At 46.9% G+C, this 7,817-nt stretch overlaps 1 pseudogene; it reads left to right on the forward strand.

The window, feature by feature from the left end:
• The first annotated feature begins 1,044 nt into the window (after positions 1–1,044).
• On the forward strand, positions 1,045–7,125 carry LOC144166956 (uncharacterized; annotated as a pseudogene).
• The last annotated feature ends 692 nt before the right edge of the window (positions 7,126–7,817 follow it).

Consider the following 7,817-nt stretch of genomic DNA (forward strand, 5'->3'; position numbering starts at 1 on the left):
CAGTATTAGAAAAGAAAAAAAAGCATTCAACGCCCCTACGGAGATTCGAACTGCTACTGGGTGAACATGAAGCGGGCATTTTACCTCTAGGACATTTCAATAGATGGCGCCAGCAGGTCAAGCTGGGCTCTCAGTACATACTTTTTTTTTATTGGGGCTCTTAGTACATACGGCTGGCTGTTTCTTGTTTTTCGTTGTATTTGAGAGTCCCTCGCCCTGACACCGCCTGTTCCTCACTCGTCGATTTGTAGACGGGCCCCATGTGGCTGTCAATACAAGTTATGTAGCAGTATCGCCTTTATTTAATCTAAAAGAAGCTATCGGACATGCGTCGCTCGACGACACAAGCCACGGCAGTTGGGCCGGGACTGTGTTTAGCTTGCTGCTTGAGCTGTCAGAATCGCGCGGATTTAACTTGTTGCAACCTCATTTTTCTTAGCGATCTCATATTTACAATCCGTTCGACTAAGCGTGAGCCAATCGTACGTCTCCCAAACTCTTCCAAAGCGGCCGCCCGCTTTCGAACGACGGACCGTCTCGGTACCGTGCGGCCAAGTCGCTCCGGTATACGGTAACGTTCTGCGCAGGCGCGGTGGCGTCCAGACGGTAGACATTACCGTACCGGAACCGTTTTTCCGATCTGCTATCGTTACCGTATTTGCGTTACCGTTTACCGTGTTACCGGGAGCGGGAGTTTCCGTTTACCGGTGAAAACGGTAAGACGCATTTTAGCGTACCGTTTTTCGCTGGTTAGCGTGCGGAAATTTTAACGCAACAGACACAAAATGATGATGATACCAGCATTTTTTTGTCGAACATATGTTGAATTCCATCAATAGCATTTATTTCTCGCAGTGCTTGCTTTTTCAGTCATTATTTATAGTCAATTGAGGCCCAGGAAGCCGTTGGCGGTTTCCTGACTAGGCCAGACTAGCCTATCACAAGCCAAGCCAATCTCCTGCCGTCGAGTCCGTCATGGCAGTGCCTTGTAGCAGAGTGTTCTGGCTAAGCTGCTGTGCTCCAGTTTAGAGTTCACCTTCTGCTATGGCTCAATACAGCAGCATCCTTTCAGATCTGCTGTTGATGCGGTGTCTATCTTGGCGCGATATCGAGGATGCGTACTTGTTGGAACTGGAACCGGAGCCGCGCCGCAATCTAGCAGCACGTGGACTGCTCAACGTAGCAAGGCTAGACAGCCCCGAATTTGAACGCACGTTCAGGTTCAAGAAAGTGGACTTGGAGTATTTATATTCCTGCCTCATGATGCCTGACAAGGTCGTGAGCGCGCAGCGTGTGCCGGTGCCAGGACGCGAGGCGTTGTGTATGACTTTGAGATGTCTTGCCTACCCGAACCGACTGGCCGACCTGGAGATGATGTTTAACCGGCATCTTTCTGTCATTTCGAGTGTGGTGAACCAAGTTCTGGCACACGTGGAATACACTTCGGGCACCTGCTTTACGGCCTGACTACACACACGTGGCTGAATTTGGACAGCCTGGAGCGATTTTCCGAGGTGAGAATATATGTTGCATATAAAAGAGGGGCGCATATAAAAAAACACGCAGTGCAAACGAAACAAGCATTACGATTACATCGCTGTCTGTGGCATTACAGTGGAGAGGTGCATACACAAAAAATATAGTGCCCACACAAACAAGACAGCACTTTTCAATCTCCACCTGGACAGTTTTTACAATGCCTTCACGAACCCCAAATGCCAAAAAAGAAGCTAGACCGTTCTACTCTGGGCGTCGTACGATAGAAGATAACTCTAGCAAATCAGTTGAGCTATATCCATGCACTTTGTGATTGTGGTCGGGTCACAGTGGCATGTAATGTGACAAAACAAATATTTGTCACGAGGTAGCATAATTTGTAAGTAAATATTGTCGAACAATATTCGCCAAAAATTTTTTTTCTTGGCTGTAGCGTGTGCCAGCCTAATTGCGGTTTTAAACTAAGCATGCTTTGTCGTCTTGTATTACTTTCAAAGACATATTGCACAGATAGTTTACCAACTTGTCTAATTTTACTTCACGCAATGCTGTTGGTAGATCCCACGCAATACTGATCTAACAAATTTATGCACTAAACTTTGGGAAATCCAGTAGAGTTTTCTCATGCTCCTGCGTAGGAAAGCCTTTGAGACAACAGAAGCTAGAGTAAACCCCCATTACAACAGGGTAACTTTACCAAAGTACCAAGTGCTTTTACCAAAGTGCCACGCTGTGCCAACCGATATGCATGCATTTTAGATCAGATTACTGCAAGCGATGGCGTAGAGGTAGATGCAGCGATGGCGATGGCGTAGATGCAGCGATGGCGTAGAGGTAGAACACCCGCCTCGCGTGCAGAAGGACCGTGGTTCGAATCCCGGTGCCGGACAATTCCCACCGGATTAAAAAAAAATCCGCGTATTGATGGAATTCCACAAAGGGGCTTGGGGTGCGGCCTGACCCCGGCGACCATTGCCGGTAATGCACTCCCTCACCAGAGCAGGATTGGCCACCCTCGTGCAGTACCGGCGACAACCTCCCATGAATACGCCAACTAACCCTCGGCCCTCAGTCCCCAGCGGCTGCGAAGCAACTGACCACGGCGGCGGTCAGACCTGTGACGCAGCAGAGGGTGCTAAGAATCCCTGGATCCGGACAGGCCGCCAATGGAATCTTAACCTGGCAACGTTTAACGTGCGAACCTTATCTAGCGAAGCAAGTCTCGAGGTGTTGTTCGAGGAATTAGAGGGCATTAAATGGGATGTAATAGGGCTTAGCGAGGTTAGGAGGGCAGGCGAAGCCTTTACGGTGCTGAAAAATGGACACGTCTTATGTTACCGTGGTCTAGAGGACAGAAGAGAAATGGGAGTGGGATCTCTAAGTCAATAAAAGCATAGCTGGCAACATAGACGAATACTACAGCATTAACGAAAGGGTAACAGCTCTTATAATTCGGCTCAATAAGAGGTACAAGCTCAAGGTGGTGCAGGGCTACGCGCCCACATCCAGCCACGACGACCAAGTAGTGGAACGCCTCTATGAAGATGTGGAATCGGCAATGGCTAAAGTAAAAACGCAGTATACTGTAGTTATGGGGGACTTCAATGCTAAAGTAGGCAAGAATCAGGCTGGAGACAAGGCAGTTGGGAACTATGGCCTGGGCTGTAGAAATAGCAGGGGGGACCTACTAGTTGAGTTTGCAGAACGGAATAACCTACGCATAATGAATACCTTCTTCTGTAAACGGGAGAGTCGGAAGTGGACCTGGAGGAGCCCGAATGGGGAGCACAAAAATGAAATAGACTTCATATTATGCGATCACCCAGGCGTTGTGCAGGATGTGGAAGTGCTCGGAAGGGTAAGGTGTAGTGACCACCGTATGGTAAGATCTCGAATTAGGCTAGAGTTGAGGAGGGACCGCAACAAGCTAGTACGAAAGAAGCCGATAAATGAGCAAACAGTAAGACGTAAAGTAGAAGAATTCAGGATCGCGCTGCAGAACCGATATTCCGCCCTTAACGAGGAAGCCGAGCTTACGACACAGGAAGCCAGCGACAACCTTACACGCATTCTCACGGAGTGTGCAGTAGAAGTCGGGGGCACTATGGCTAGACAGGATACTGGTAAACTTTCAGAGGAGACGAAAGATCTAATCAGGAAACGGCAAACCATGAGAATCTCTGCCGCAGCTGACAGAATAGAACCAGCAGAGCTCTCGAAGTTAATCAATAAGCGCAAGACAGCTGACATACGGAAGTATAATATGGAGAGGATGGAATACGCTATAAAGAACGGAGGTAGCCTGAAAGCAGTAAAGAGACGTCTTGGCGTGGGGAAAAATCAGATGTATGCACTTAAGGATAAGCAAGGCAATGTCATCACAAATAGGGATAAAATAGTCACAGTGGCCGAGGAGTTCTATAGGGATCTGTACAGTAGCCGGGACATACAGGATAATGCCGAACGAGACAGTAGTTCAGAGGAGATAGACATCCCACCAGTAACGACCGAAGAAGTAAGGAAGGCTTTGAAAGAAATGAAAGGGGGTAAAGCACCTGGTGAGGATCAGATAACAGCAGACCTCTTGAAGGATGGCGGAGAAATTGTACTTGAAAAACTGGCAAACCTGTATACGCAATGCCTAATGACCGCAATGGTACCGGAATCTTGGAAGAACGCGAACATCATCCTAATCCATAAGAAAGGCGACATGAAGGACTTGAAAAACTACAGGCCGATCAGCTTACTGTCAGTCGTCAACAAGGTATTTACCAAGGTAATCGCTAACCGAATCTCTGCAACCTTAGATTTCAGTCAACCTAGAGAACAAGCAGGGTTCCGTAAAGGTTATTCAACAATGGACCATATTCACACGATCAATCAGGTGATAGAGAAGTGCGCTGAGTATACTCAACCCCTATATATAGCCTTCATAGATTATGAGAAAGCATTTGACTCGGTCGAAACCCTAGCAGTCATTCAGGCATTACGCAACCAGGGGGTAGATGAGCATTATGTAAGAATACTAGAGGATATCTATAATGGGTCTACAGCTACCATCATCCTCCATAAGGAGAGCAGTAAAATACCTATAAGGAAGGGTGTCAGACAAGGAGACACAATCTCTCCAATGTTATTCACAGCATGCTTACAAGAAGTATTCAGAACGTTGGATTGGGAACAGGTGGGAGTAAGGGTTAATGGAGAATACCTCAGTAACCTCAGATTTGCTGATGACGTTGCCTTGCTAAGTAACTCGGGGGACGAATTGCAAAGCATGCTTTCAGCACTGGGCGAACAGAGTAGAACCGTGGGCCTGAAAATTAATATGCAGAAAACTAAAGTAATGATCAATAACCTCGGGACAGCACAGCAGTTTGTGATAGATGGCGAGGCAGTGGAAGTGGTAAGCGAATATATATACTTAGGCCAAGTTGTGACCCCAGATCCCAACCATGAGGCAGAGATAATTAGAAGGATCAGAATGGGGTGGGGTGCATATGGCAGACATTATCAGATAATGAATAGCAGCCTACCATTGTCGTTGAAGAAGAAAGTGTATGACAGCTGCATCTTACCGGTACTCACCTACGGGGCAGAAACTTGGAGGCTCACTAAGAAGGTTCAACTTAAATTGAGAACGACTCAGCGGGCAATGGAGCGGATAATGATAGGTGTAACATTAAGGGACAAGAAGAGAGCGGAGTGGGTCAGGGAGCAAACTGGTGTTAAAGACATATTAGTAGAAATTAAGAAGAAGAAATGGACTTGGGCAGGGCATGTAATGCGAAGGCAAGATAACCGCTGGTCATTAAGGGTAACAGAGTGGATCCCTAGAGAAGGCAAGCGCTGCAGGGGGCGGCAGAAAGTTAGATGGGCAGATGAGATCAAGAAGTTTGCGAGGATAAATTGGTCACAGTTGGCACAGGACCGAGGTAATTGGAGAATAATGGGAGAGGCCTTTGCCCTGCAGTGGGCGTAGACAGGCTGGTGATGATGATGATGACTGCAAGCGTGCTCATGGCTTATTCTGCTTAAAATGAACTGGCAAGTTGCGGATCCACACCCAGGCGAGCAGATGCAAGAATTATTGCGATTGAAAATGGGGCTCCTCAGACAATTGCTATCATTGCTATTTCCAGGCTGTGCATGCCAAAGGTGCCCCCCTCAAGAACTGCTGGGTATTTGTCGACGGAACAGCCCGCCGAATTTGTCGGCCAACGGAGGAGCAACAGGAACACCTTTCAGGCCACAAGAGGTGCCATGTGCACAAGTACCAGGCAGTGATGTGCCCGAACGGCATAATTTGTCAACTGGATGGGCCCTTCAGGGGGTGGCGACATGACGCGGGTGAACATGGTTGGGACTTTCGTTACAGGGGCCATGAAAATAAACTAACTTTGTTCATCTTACTAGCCTTTAGTAACTCACTTATCTCCAATACACCTACAAGATACATATTTTTAACCGTACAAACTCAGTATTTCCCCCTCCCAATTTGCACAGTACTGCTGTTTCCACAAGCTGGCAAGCAGATGGTGGGGGGGCCTAAGCACTTTTTGCTACTTGGTGAGCATGCATCGTTGAAAATTAAGCGCGAACTTAATTTTCAACGATGCATGTTCACCAACTAGCTCAACTCTCCATTTTAGTTTACCTTTAAGATTAAAGCCACCCCTCCTTATTGCAGCTTTTGCTAAGGAAAAAAATTCCTGCGTGCCAGGCTTGAAGTCGGGAAGGCTTGTCAGTAGCCAAAAGGTGCATCAACGAATGATAAGTACACTTCGTAAAGCCTGGCAGTGAGCAGCTATACCATTCAGGTAGTGAAAAAAATATAAGAGCTGTTCATTTCGGGTCAATAAACTGCACATGCACTAGTCAATGAAAAACAGAAAGCAGGCTTCCACCCAGTTTATTGGTAAAGGCAAAAAAACAGCTCCACATTTTTTCTGAGCCCGTGTGTTAGGTACCCTAAGATGCAAGTTGTGACAAGAAAAGTATTTTAGATACGAAAGTTAATATGCACCGTTCAAGCCATTCAGGACAGGTACAAGCCGACCAAATTACATCTTAACACATGATTTTGCATTGTGCTTGCGTTTGTGTTACTGGCCTTTTGTACTGGCTTCTGTATTTCAGGAATCCTTGGGGAGACCCGCCTCTATGACAACCTGGAAAAGGTCACGATGGGTCACCCATATGTCATTTATGGCGATCCCGCATACCCTCTCCGGCCGCTGCTGTACAAGCCCTTTGGAGGTGCCAGCCTGCAGCCCCATGAAGCCTGGTTTAATAAGCGCATGAGTGCTGTCCGCCTGGCGGTGGAATGGGGTTTTGGGAAGGTGGCAGCGGAATTTGCATTTGTTGATTTTCACAAGAATCAAAAAATGAGCAGGCAAAATGTTGGGCGCATGTACAAGGTCGCCACACTCCTGGCAAATGCACATACATTCTAACTTTACCAAAGTACGAAGTGCTTTTACCAAAGTGCCACGCTATGCCAACCGATATGCATGCATTTTAGATCAGATTACTGCAAGCGTGCTCATGGCTTATTCTGCTTAAAATGAACTGGCAAGTTGCGGATCCACACCCAGGCAATCAGATGCAAGAATTATTGTGATTGAAAATGGGGCTCCTCAGACAATTGCTATCATTGCTATTTCCAGGCTGTGCATGCCGAGCTGGCACAAATGACATCACAGGTTACTGTAGCCAAGTTAGCATGTACTTTAATTTGGACCCACCAGCCCTTGACGAATACCTTGTTCCATTCTCACCTTCAAATGTGTAGTTGCCCGTGCCAGAGCTCCGTGTAGGTTATAAAGGGGGTCAAGGGGGCATTGTTACAGTTCCCAAGCTCAGCACTTTTAAACATGAAGGGACCATGCTGACAAAATTATTTGAAAGATTTCATGTTTTACCGTGCCCCCAGTGCTTGTCAGTAAGCAAACAATGCTTTATTCACTGAGAAGTTAGCCAATTTAGGTTGAAATTTTGATTCTCCCACCAAATCATGCGTTTTCATGACATATGCAATGACATCACATGAATTCGTCTTCAAGTTACTGTTTCCTTGTTTCCCGTTAGTCAACCTAGATGCCGCTACCATCTAGGCAGAAGGCAGAAAACGGTTGCCGTTTAGTGCCTTTGCTTTATTTTGACCGTATTTGTACCTGGCTTGTTTTTGTTAAGGTAGAACATAATCGTTTCATCAAACATGGTGTTCACTCGACAAATACGGTCACGTAAGACACAGTTGCTTACGCCACCCGGCCAGTGTCGTCTCAGACAACCCCATATAACCACAGTGCTGTGCA

The sequence above is a fragment of the Haemaphysalis longicornis genome, unplaced genomic scaffold, assembly GCF_048455015.1.
Source record: "Haemaphysalis longicornis isolate Haplotype H1 unplaced genomic scaffold, Haemaphysalis longicornis Haplotype H1 scaffold_2, whole genome shotgun sequence".
NCBI classification, from domain to species: domain Eukaryota; kingdom Metazoa; phylum Arthropoda; class Arachnida; order Ixodida; family Ixodidae; genus Haemaphysalis; species Haemaphysalis longicornis.